The sequence below is a fragment of the Primulina tabacum genome, chromosome 2, assembly GCF_025594145.1.
Source record: "Primulina tabacum isolate GXHZ01 chromosome 2, ASM2559414v2, whole genome shotgun sequence".
Taxonomy (NCBI): domain Eukaryota; kingdom Viridiplantae; phylum Streptophyta; class Magnoliopsida; order Lamiales; family Gesneriaceae; genus Primulina; species Primulina tabacum.
In genome coordinates this window covers 11,687,678-11,700,118 of record NC_134551.1, presented here as the reverse complement: position 1 = coordinate 11,700,118, position 12,441 = coordinate 11,687,678, and the positions used below count along the sequence as shown (strand labels likewise).

The following is a 12,441-nucleotide window of genomic DNA, read 5'->3' as shown; positions in this document are numbered from 1 at the left end:
TGTATATATTTGAATGAAAATGTTTCGATCTAACGCTTACTTGCATTTTCAAATAATTTTAACATGAAAAACCTTGCATGGTTTGCTTCCACTCACGTTTTTTCAGTGTTTGTGCAAGGGGCTGCTAATTTCTTGCTGCAAGGGGCTGTACATGTCGTGTGTAAGGGTGACTAAGAAGTGGAGTCTCGGTTTTTTCCAAGCTCGAAGGGGAATTGCTCGGGTTTAGTAGCTATTGTGCGTTTGAGGGAAAGATAAGGAGTTTTGGGTTGACAGCCATGCATGGCTCATTTCTAGCCTTGAAGCCGAACCCCTTGGATTCGTGGAAGGGCTGGAGGGGGCTGGGAACGGCTGGTCACGGTCTAGAATTTGATTGAAGGAGCTTAGGTGGAGTGTGGTCTCGGCCGCGGTTAGGGTTAGGCGTTGTAGGGTGCTCGGGTGTTGTGGCATTTGAGGGCTGAAAGTTTTGATTGGTTGGGGTCCAGTAGGGTCCTAGGTGGTCTAGGTGAGGTCGAGTCATGGCTGGTCCTTGATGGTTCGGTCTAGGAAGGTGAAAACACGAGTTCGGTGCACTAGAGTCCGGTTGGTGAGTTGCTGGATTTTTCCAGCAGCCATTCAGAGATTTGTTTGAGTGTCTAAGGGTCTGGTTTTGAGGTTTTTAGGATCTTTTAGATGTTTATAAGGTGTGGTAAAAAGTTGGGAGAAATTTGGTTAAGTATCGATTAAATTTTGAAACATGCTTGAGTTTACATCTAAGAAATACTTTTAATATGTTTTGGGATGTTTTAAGGAGTTTGGTAAGCTTCGGGTCAAATTTTAGAGGTCCATGGGATAAAACGGTCATTTTGGATTTCCAGGGGCAAAATGGTCATTTTGCATTTGCACCCGATGTGAGATTTTATTCCTGGCAGCGCCCTGAGCACATATTTATCATGTTTTTAAATGTATATGCATCATGTATATGATTTTGATGTAATTATGGAAAATACGGTACATGCTTGGTTTTAAGGGAAAAATTTACGTATATGCATGTTTTTATTGAATGATGATAATGATGACGTTTTTGAAGGATGAGAGATGGTTTTGACTGACGATGTATATGTATACGATGACATGAGATATTATGAGCTGAGGCCAAGGCTTAGTCGACGGATAATGCTGCCGCTGATGTTTCCGCCCCCGAGTACCAGATTTTATAGATGAATCCATCGAATAGAGCTGATACGAATGTCACAACTAATGAACTGAATTCAATTAAAAAAAATGTATACGTATATGATGATATGTTGAGACATGCTTTGACACGTTTGAGTCCATGTTTTTAAGTTCACGAAATATATGTTGAATATCGTATTTTTCACTGATGTGTGCCATGTATATGTACTTGTTATTTTTGGTACAGGTGTGTTGAGTCTTTAGACTCATTAGGCGTGTGTGATGCAGGTGAGCTTGAAGTTGAGAGGACTGGAGGTGCCGAACTCTGAGTAGGCAGACCTGGTGGGGTGACACGACCCGAGGACCGCATGTTTTCTGCATTATGATTTATGAAATTTGAAAGGATCTGAAAATTTTTATGCGTTGATGATTTTAGGATTTTATTTTGTTTATGTTTACATATAATTTTGGATGAGTTTGGTAATTTTAAACTGTACTATTTTTACTGTCAAATATTTAAGATCATTTTTTAATGTTAAATTTTTTCTGTAGAGCGCATGCATGCGAAACTTTTAGATGTTATTTTGAAAATGGGAGCTTTTAAAAAATATTTATTTCCGCACTTTTAAATTAGTAGACATTTCAACTCAGATGAGCGATGGATTTGAAATTCAAGTGGTTCAACCTTTTATACTATAACCAGTTCTTGGATGAATTGGAAGCTACAAAACAAACTGGTTCATTTGGTTGAATAGTTCAACTTACTTTGTAAGTAATACCACATCGATTTCCTATCATGATGATATTGTTGATTGAGTTCTTGACTGTGCATGTATGCTTGTTGAACTGAACTGAAAAATTATTATCACATAACCGACTAATGTTAATCGAGTTGTATTTTAAATTATCAACTAGGAGAATATCATCAATAATAATGTTACCATGTATAAGCTTACTCTTACCCACGGTTCTACCTTTTGAGTTGTGTCCAAACTGATTTTTGGACCAGAATAATTAATCAGTTGTGATAGCAAATCAGCATCTCTTGTCACGTGTCTTGAGCATCCACTGTCCAGATACCAAATTCAATCTTTTGTTGATGTACCTGTCACCTACAATCACACACAATGAATAACTTTGGTACCCACATCTATTTAGGTCCTAAACTGATTAGTCCTTTAGGAACCCAGACTTGGATCAGTCTAACTGACTTTCCAGTTTTTGTGTTCCAGATAGTTTTTCCGGACTTGTGTGTGCTTGATGTGTTGTGTGCAGATGAAACAATATGAGTTTTAACCTTGTGTAACTGGTTGTTCATCCGATATCTTTTCTAAACAGGCTTACTGTTATAATAATTGAAATATCCACTCTTAGAGTTCGGGATTTTATAGCTGAACCATTTAGATTACCAGCTTCACGAATCATTTGAAATCGTAGTGCTGTATCTGATTCCATACTTCTTAGCCTTGTTCTTATTTTCAATCGGTGGCTCAACTGGTTTACTTGGTTCTGAATGCTCTTGTACCGTAGCTGATTTTACAAAGTGAATATACTTCCCTTTGCACATATTCAGCGTTGGTTTAATATCACTGGTAGAAGATTCATCTTGGCTGTTAAATCCTAAACCAGTTTTATCAGTAACTGATTTCTGTAAATCTTGCATTTCAGTCAATGCGACTTATGACTTATTCCAAGCTTGAATCATATCAGTTTGTCTTGAATTTTCAAGTTTTAACTGTTGAATCACATATTGTTTCTCATTCATTTCAGCTTTCAGCCCAACAATCTCCCTTTTAAGACTCAAAAGTTCAATTGTTCATCAGTTTCAGTTTTATTATCTTGGGGATAAGTTTTCTTTGCTTTGGCCTTTTCAAATGAGAGAGCAAGATTGTGATACTCATTGACCATGTCATGTAATGTGGAAATAAGTTATTCCTTTATGAAGTCAGTAAAAACTGAAATCAAATACATGCTCACTATTTGATTCCAGTTCTGTATCATCAGTCATCGAACATTTTACTTCTTCTTCATCACTAGAGCTGCTCGAGCTCTCAGGTTCTGATTCATCACTATCTGTTTCCGCCGACTTGGACTTTCTATCTTCAGCTAATAAAACTTCATGCTTCTTTTTGGATGATCTCTTATCTTCCTTAGTTCTTCTTCTCTACTCATATGACTTCTTTCCTTTCTCTGCTGAACGTCGACTATTCTTCTTTGGTTTAAAACAATCAACAATGAAGTGTCCAGTTCTGCCACAGTTGTAACAGGCATTTGGTTCTTCCTTGGAAATATTCTTGTGAGAATATCTTTGGAATGAGCCATGATTCTTTCTCATGAATCTCCCAAACTTCTTGATAAACAATGAAATGACATCATTGCTCAGCCACTCTACATATTTCTCAGCTGGACCAGTTGATTCAAGTTTCACGGCACTTATAGCCGTTGTAACTGGTGGAGTTGATGGTTCTCCTTTTCTCGTCTACAGTTCAAACTCGTAAGCTTTTAGATCAGCAAATATATCGTGTAGTTCCACCTTATTCAGGTCTTTGGATTCTCTCAATGCCATTGTCTTAACATCCAATTCTTTGGGAAGATCAGGAACAACTTTCAATACAATTTCTTTATTTGAATACACTTTCCCAAACGCATTCAGGTCGTTGATGATACTGTTGACTTGTTCATCATATTCTTTCATGGATTCTCCAATCTTCAACTTGATATTATCAAATTTTTGTACAACGACTAAGAGTTTGTTCTCCTTTGTTTAACTCGTTGCCTTCGCATAATTGAATCAGTTTTTCCGAAATTTCTTTGGTTGTTCCGCACACTTGATTTTGCTGAAGGTGATTTTATCCAGTGTTTTGTATAGAATATCTTTTGCCACATTATCTAGGTTTTCTTTTCTCTTGTCTTCAGCTGTCTATTTCTCATGTGGTTTCTCAAGGCGGTGAGGTGCTCCCTCTGTTATAGCAATAGTTGTATTAGCTTTCGTTATCTTCATGGGTCCGTCAGTTATAACGTACCACATATCGCCATCTTGTGCAGCTAAAGAAGTCTACATTCTTATTTTCCAATCATCAAATTCCTCTCTTGAGAACATAGGGATTTTGTTTAAAAAAGACATGGTGATCAGGCGTATGAATAGAAAGTATTCAGAAACAAGATTGAAACTGCTCTGATACCACTTGTTAGGATCGGTTTGAAGGGTCTAAGTATTTAGAAGAGGGTTGAATAAACAATTTGATATTTTGACTCTTTTTCAAAATAATGAATCAGTTTTGTGACAAACTTATTTCAAGAATCTTGCTTCAATATCAGTCAGTTAACTAGTTTAAGTGCGCAAATAAACTAACTGACAGATAGAATACTTAAAGAATAACTGAAATAATGAACACAAGGATTTTATGGATGTTCAGAGACTTCAAATGCTCCTACGTCACCCCTTCTATCACACGGATAATATTTCACTAAAAGACTTTGATTGATTATAGAAATAGTAATAACCCACTTTAGTTTGAACTTAAACACTGCCAAACTGAAACTCTTAGTTTCTTACAACTTATCAGTATACAAACTGATTATTTTTCTTAGCACAAATGATTTTAAAAGATCGAATACAACAATATAATGTGATAGCATTTTTAGCTCAAATGATAGCCTGAAAGCTATGATCTTTGAAGTGTGAGCTTCTGTATGAATATCGCAACTGATCATGTATAACTGAATTTTTCATATCTTTTCAAAATCGTGGAATCTTTCTCAACTTCTTCACACTGAGTTCGTCAACTATTTATAGACTTTGCTTCCAACGATCACATTGAATGCATTAAATGACTCATATCCATTTATTTGTCCTTTCTGAATGTGTCAACATTCTTCTAACAATAGTACAATGTTGCAGTCTGATATGTGGTGCTCCTACTGTTATTTACAGTCTATTGTGTACGATTTTTTGGTTGTTGAGATAGCTGATGACTTGTCAAACTGATCAGGAGTTAGATTAGTTAAACTGATTATATGACATATCAGTTGGACTCACTTAATGCTTCTTGTTCAGTTCTAACTTATAGATCAGCTGACTTTACTAATTCAGTTATCTTATTCAGTTCGATTTCATCCGATCATTTAATATATTAATCTACCGTTCGAATGACTTCATTTTGAGTTACTTCAGTTATATTACCTCAGTTTAGTTGGCTTCAGTTCAACTAATCAATTATGCAAATTTTTCAAACTCCGAAACCTTTAATTCTAACACTTATTACTTGGAGAATGCTCGAGGAAAGGCTTTTAAAACTCCCAGCAATGCTCACCACCTTAGAGACTATTACTCTTGACTTTATTGTTGATGTATGTTTCTTACATAATCGGTTGAAATTTAAATTATGGTATCAAGTTCATGAATGTCGTTGTATTATGATGATGGCATGAATTAAATTTTACCTACTTGGCTGAGCCTAGTAGAGGAGCAAAGGTGATGAGATTGAAATTAAATTTTACCTACTTGGGCTGAGCCAAGTAGAGGAGCAAAGGTGAGGAGATTGAAATTAAATTTTACCTACTTATGCTAAGCCTAGTAGAAGAGAAGAGGTGAGGAGATAGAAAATTAAATTTTACCTACTTGGGCTGAGCCTAGTAGAGGAGCAGAGGTGAGAAGATTGAAATTAAATTTTACCTATTTAGGCTATGCCTAGTAGAGGAGAAGAGGTGAGGAGATTGAAAATTAAATTTTACCTACTTGGGCTATGCCTAATAGAGGAGAAGAGTTGTAGAGATCGAAATTATTATTTTCCTGCTAATCTATCGCCTAGCAGAGGAGTAATGGGGTTAGGAGGTGGAACTTTTATTATCTAGGCTATGCCTAGTAGAAGAGAAGAGTTGGGAGATCGAAATTTATTATTTTCCTGCTAAGGCATCGCCTAGCAAAGGGTGATGATGTGAAACTTTTATTTTCCTGCTAAAGCATTGCCTAGAAAAGGAGTCATATCAGGTCTATGCCTAGAAGAAGAGTTAGGTCGAGGGTGAGGTCGTAAGGGGTCTTTAATATTTCCTGCTAATGCTATATCAAGCAGAGGAGTTATGTGGGGAGACAATGTGATAAAGATATTTCATTTTTCCTTCTAAGCTCCGGCTTAGCAGAGGAGTTACAAGATGAGGAGGTGAGAGTTTTATTTTCTTACTAAAGCTAAAGCCTAGTTGAGGAGCTTGAGGGGGTGATGATGAAGGTTGGATCCTAGTATATGAGCTTGAGGTGGTGAGAGTGAAGAGCTTGAAATATGGAGGGTGATGATTCATAATTTTCCTACTAAGGTTGGAGTCTAGTAAAGAAGTTTGAGATGGTGAGGGTTAAGGTTAGAGTCTAGTTGATGAGCTTGAGGTGGTGAGAGGGGGATGAACTTGATGTAAGGAGGGTGAGAAGTCTGAAGTGTGGAGAGTGGGGATTCACATTTTTCCTACTATGACTAAATTCTACTATATGATCTTGAAGATGAGGGTAAAAAACTTAAAGTATGGAGGGTGATGGTTGTTGCGTATTTTCACTACCGCAAGTATACGGTGTCAAGTTTTAGTACTGGTATGAGTACGGATATTGATCCCACGAGGAGTAATTATTTAAAATTGTATATTAAGTACCATAATTGACATAGTTCAACTTTGTTTAGAAAAATCAATGAGATAGTTTATAATCAATTCAAAGAAAATAACGATTCATGTAAATCTTAGCGCGTCGTTGAAATTCAGTGATTAAATCAATCTAGAGATATGATTTCGTCTGGTCTCCCCTATGCTAAATTAAAATTGACTAACATACCATTAAATCTTGCCATGTTTATTAACCAGGAACTCGTAATTTTTCTATTCCATTTTTCAATTGATAAATAGAACTGTATTATCTAGTACTGATTTTAATATATCTATTCAAAATAAAGTAACAAATAATATACGCTGACAAGGTGCTTTTTATGGATTCACCGGATTTATACGTCTTTTGCACGTTATAAACATCTGACGATGTGATATCCCCCAATCCTAATTTCAATCCCCTCTCTCGAGTGTTAGATCTTAATTATGTAATCAATCAAATTATGGTCTGTAATCCAAAAGCATTGAAGGCAAGAAATCACAAATAAACACGATAGATTAATTCAAGGAAAATTCACAAATCCAATAACATAGGGTCGACCAAGACTACGTCAATCTCTAGAAAATAAAATTAGTTCATACTCGAATCTAGATCACAACAAAATCTGTTTGTAATCATTAAAAACGTAAAAGTAAAGAACCAAATTGGAAACGTGTTGAAGAGAGATGAAAGTGTGTCTCCGTGTCCGGATTAAGTGTCTTCTGTCTCTGTTCTTCGCGTTCCGTCCTCCGTTTTCTCTGACTTTTTTTCTCTATTTTAATCCTGCTGTGTCGGCCCTTTTTTTTCAATTCTCTCCTCCTTTTAAAGTCCACGACGAAACCTAATTAAATCTGAGATTTGCGCCACGCGCATATGCGCAATACTCTCTGTTTTGTGTGTGGGGAAATTTGTCTTGTGCGCGCACTAGCTCCGCCCATATGCGTGGGGCCCTCTACTTTCCTTCGTGCTTCACTGTGTCTCCCGCACATATGTGCGGGTCTCTCTGGCTGCCAAGCTCACCATTTTCTTCCAAGCGCCATTTTCATTCCTTTTTACGCCCATGTAATACGCCTTATCCAGATTCCTGAATTCTCACCAAAAACAACAAAAACGCATAATTTCGCCCGAGAAAACTGAAAACTAACAATATATACGAATTATAAGGATAATTTAAGTGCACAAATTGCACTTATCAAATCCTCTCAAACTTGAACTTTTGCTAGTCTCGAGCAAAATAAAAGTAGAAGTAGAAATTTAATCAACAAGTAACGAAAATGACTAACAGTCATGGATAGGCAGCCATTGATCATGAGCTCTGGCTAATCCATTTTTTATGTAATCATAATTACTCAAGAGTCACATGCGTATGTGATATGTCAATGTTCATTTACCCAATCAAATTCTCAAATAAATTTACAACACCCACTAGCCTTATAAACTCAAGAGATCTTCAGTTCTGTTCAACCCACACTTCATTACTATACAAATTCCTTTACACAGATCCCAAAGGACTTCATTGGTAATTTTTTGGTTCAATGGGTATTCAACATAAGTTTATCAAACGATGATGTTACACGATGAGATGCTTACATGCAAACGATTAAATTTCATACTTGCTAACCATGTTTCTCAGGTATCCATAGGCTGGACTTGAACAAATTTTCTCCACTAGTATATTGGATAAATGTGACAAGGTTAATCTGTCTTGTAGGCTTGTAACGTTAAGCTATAGCTCATGGCTACAATAAAATGTATGAAAATCAAAATTTGAGAGAAATAATTGAATTTTCATCATTTTCACTCTCATTTTCTTTCACCATCACTTTATTGTTTTATTCCCAATCATATCCTCCATGTCCCATATTGTTCTTTTCCACCACTTTTTTTTATTCATTTCTTTGATCATTTTTCTTCTTTTTGTCTCTTTTGAACTTCTTTTCGCACATTCAATTTTTCTTTTTCTTTTCAAGGAGTATTTGAATCATTACAACACTAATGAACTTATTTCTCTCAAAATTTAGGTAGGACAATAAGTGTATAAGCTTCATTAGGTAGTTGTTGTGCAGTGTAGAATAGATACAAGTGGGGGCTAATTGTATGTCATTGACACACACCACTTGATTTTTAGTAGGCTCAAAATGGGACACTAGAGATATTTCATGTTGATTTGGTAGGCTCAAAGGCTTAAACGATTCCAAAGATTGCCTAATCATTCATATGTCACAAATTATCCGTATTTCGCCTCGAAAAGTGTTCAAACAAGTTCTAGATTTCCGTCAATCCATTAGTCAACTCATACAAACCAATCACATGCATTTTTCAATCAAAATGATATATGAGAAAGATGCACAAAGGAAAGTCAAGCATCTCAATCCACTCGAGGCTCAATGGGCTCACAATGGACAATAAACAATGAAAACAGGCCCAAAGATATTGAGAAAAATTGCCTAGATCATCTCTGTGTTTGCAAAAGTGTCGGTTAATGCCGTGTGAGAATTATTAAAAATCAGATCTCCATTGTCTAATTAGCATCACAGGTGTGCACATTGTATCTAGGCATCGATAGTATCAACAACATGACAGTGCAAAAAAATTGTGACTCTCAAGTTATCATAAACACATGTTATCAGAACCATAACTTCATCCTCATCATCGGCCACACAATGATTTATCCATGACTTTTTTTAACGCCTCTAACATGCAATAAATATTTTTTTCACTATAACGCATCAAAATGTCAAATCACCCCCCAAACTTAAAGTATGCATTGTCCTCAATGTATAAACAGGAAAGAACGGAACAATCATATCTCCCACAACGAGCGTCAGTACTCGCCATCACCATCGTCGCCATCCTCATCCATGTGCTGGTTTGGTGCCTGTTAAGAAGTTCCCGGGTACTGGGGTGGCCATACAGGCGGCTGGGGAAATATCGGATCATCTGGACCTATAGGCGCAATTCCCTGAGCGAGTACGGAAGTGAAATCCATCATATAGCCCATGAAATGGTCAGTGCGGAACTGAAGCAAATCCATCACCTGGCGCTGCTCAACCAGTAACCTCCTCTGGTCCTGCATCTCGGTCTCTAGTCGCCGAAATCTGTCCCCCCTGCTCGATGTGGCTGCTACAGGTGGTGGTGGTGGCGGAAGCTGTGGCTGTGCCCCCTCCTCGTCGCCCGGATACTCATGGGGTATATAAGAGGCGGCTCCAAAGAAGGCAACAATGGGGGCCTTCGGTTTTAGCACTAGTTCATCAGGTGCCCATGACACGCCGGCCTGTCGACATAGCTCGGTAACATTATGAGGACATGGAAGAGCAACCGTGGCTAACCCTACGCCGGCTCTCATAATTGATCCATAAATGATTTTCCCCAAATCAACAGATTTTCACATCAGAATATCAAAGACAAGTGCAGCTTTGTCTTTGGTCACATCATAATAGTGCGAGGACGGTAGAATCCGGGCCAATACGAAGGACGTCAACGCACTTGCATTAGGTCCCATGTTGGATTTCTTCAAAGAGATAGGACCACTCGAGCTCATTTTCCAAGAACCGCCTGCTTGACACACAGTCTAATGACTTCTGTATTATCAACCCCCTCTTCGAGAAATACACTGTACTCGTCACGGTCGAAGCTGAAATATGATAAATCATATTAATCGTGTGAGAGTCAAACGACACCAATTTACCTCTCATCAAAACTTTAGACTCCTCATGACGTATCCGGAGGTTTGCGTAGAATTCTCTCACAACCAAGATAACGGCATCCAAAGGGTGTTGAGCAAACTCAACCCATCCTCGGCATTTCAGTTCCTCCACAATAACACCACGTGGAATTGACAAGTTAAATCCCCGTTCCGGGATGATGGATCTTGTCATAGAACTCTCGTATACTTGTTGAGCCTCCTCATTCCAAAACCTATGAGAATCAAAAATTGAGGAGGAAGAAGCACCCTTTTTGTATTTCTTTTTCGGAGCCATGTAGTTCAGTAATTCAAAGCTCACACCCATACACCAAATTCAAACAATCAAGGAGCCAAAGTCACTGATAATCGCACCCCAACGAGCGTCAGAGCAAATATAATCTCACCACACCAACTAATACAGTTATCAATGTCACGTACAAACCCAGTCACAAAATGCTTTAGTGCAGTGAGAAGCACCCAATTCACAACATCCAAAATTCCCCATATATAGATCGAACACAAATTCTAACTAATCCCAATATTTGAACAAAATCGTGATAAATTCCTTACTTGCACCAGAAAGTGACCGGAAATCGGAGTGTGATCAGAAGTCAGGGCTGTGGTCGAAGCTTCGGCGTTCAGCTCTCAGCGAGGCGCAGCGGCGGTTGGTTTTGGGTTTTCTAAGGAGGGAGGCGGCTATCTGATTTTCTAAAGCAGGGTTCGCGTTTTTTTATATATATCACGTCGCGCGCATATGCGTGACATAAACCAGCGCATATGCGTCGAATTTACTGTCACGAAATTTCTGCCTTGTCATATAGCGCATATGCACGCCTCTATCCGGCGCATATGCGCGAAGTCCTCTATCTGGCGCATGTGTGCAAAAATAAATCGTGCATATGCGCGATGCAATCTGTCTTTTTTTTTTAATAGCTGCAAAAATACAATAATTCAAATCAATACTCGAATGAGGATAATTAAAATTAACAAATAAATGATTAAAATAACATAATCTAAACAAAACGATTGCTAAAGATAATTGTGGGTTGCCTCCCGCACAGCGCTTGGTTTATAGTCATCAGCCTGACTTTCTTTTTTCTACTTCGGTTTTCCAAGGGGAGGTTGTCCATGTGTCGCACTTCACTTCGAAATTAATGCTTGACCCACTGACCATTTACTTTGAATGTCTCACCGTTGTTGCACTTCAGCTCAATTGCCCCATGTGGATACACTGTTTCCACTGTGAATGGTCCAGACCATCGTGATTTTAACTTACCAGGAAACATCCTCAGTCGAGAATTGAACAATAACACTTGTTGTCCTGGTTCGAAATCTCGTTGAAGAATCTGTCTGTCATCCCAATGCTTGGTCTTTTCTTTGTATATCTTTGCATTCTTGTATGCATCATTCCTGAATTCCTCCATCTCGTTCAACTGCAGCAGTCGTTGCTTGCCAGATGCCCCCATATCAAAATTCAATTTTTTCACAGCCCAAAAGGCTCTGTGCTCCAGTTCAAGAGGTAGATGGCAAGCTTTCCCAAAGACCAACCTATAAGGCGACATCCCGATAGATGTCTTGTATGCAGTCCTGTACGCCCATAAGGCATCATCTAGCTTAATCGCCTAATCCTTCCAGTTTGTCTTCACTGTTTTTTATAATATCTGCTTGATCTCCTGGTTGGATATTTCTGCTTGCCCATTAGCTTGCGGGTGGTATGCCAGTGTCACCCTGTGCTTCACATCATACTTAGCCAATAGTGAGTTAAAAACTTTGTTACAGAAATGTGTATCTTCATCACTGATTATGACTCTAGGAGTTCCAAATATCGTAAAGATGTTCCTGTGGACAAACTTAACAACAACCCGAGCATCATTAGTACTTGTGGCAATTGCTTCCACCCATTTGGATACATATTCAACAGCAAGTAAAATATAAGATTGACCAAAAGAGGATGGGAATGGACCCATGAAATCAATACCCC

At 38.1% G+C, this 12,441-nt stretch overlaps 1 long non-coding RNA gene across 1 annotated transcript in view; it reads left to right on the top strand.

Annotated features, from left to right (window-relative positions):
• The first annotated feature begins 1,209 nt into the window (after positions 1–1,209).
• The window catches only part of LOC142537392 (uncharacterized), a 100,357-nt gene continuing 89,125 nt past the window's right edge, over positions 1,210–12,441 (top strand). The window contains exon 1 of the long non-coding RNA XR_012818541.1: positions 1,210–1,282. This is a non-coding gene — a long non-coding RNA (uncharacterized LOC142537392). The remainder of the gene's footprint in view (positions 1,283–12,441) is intronic.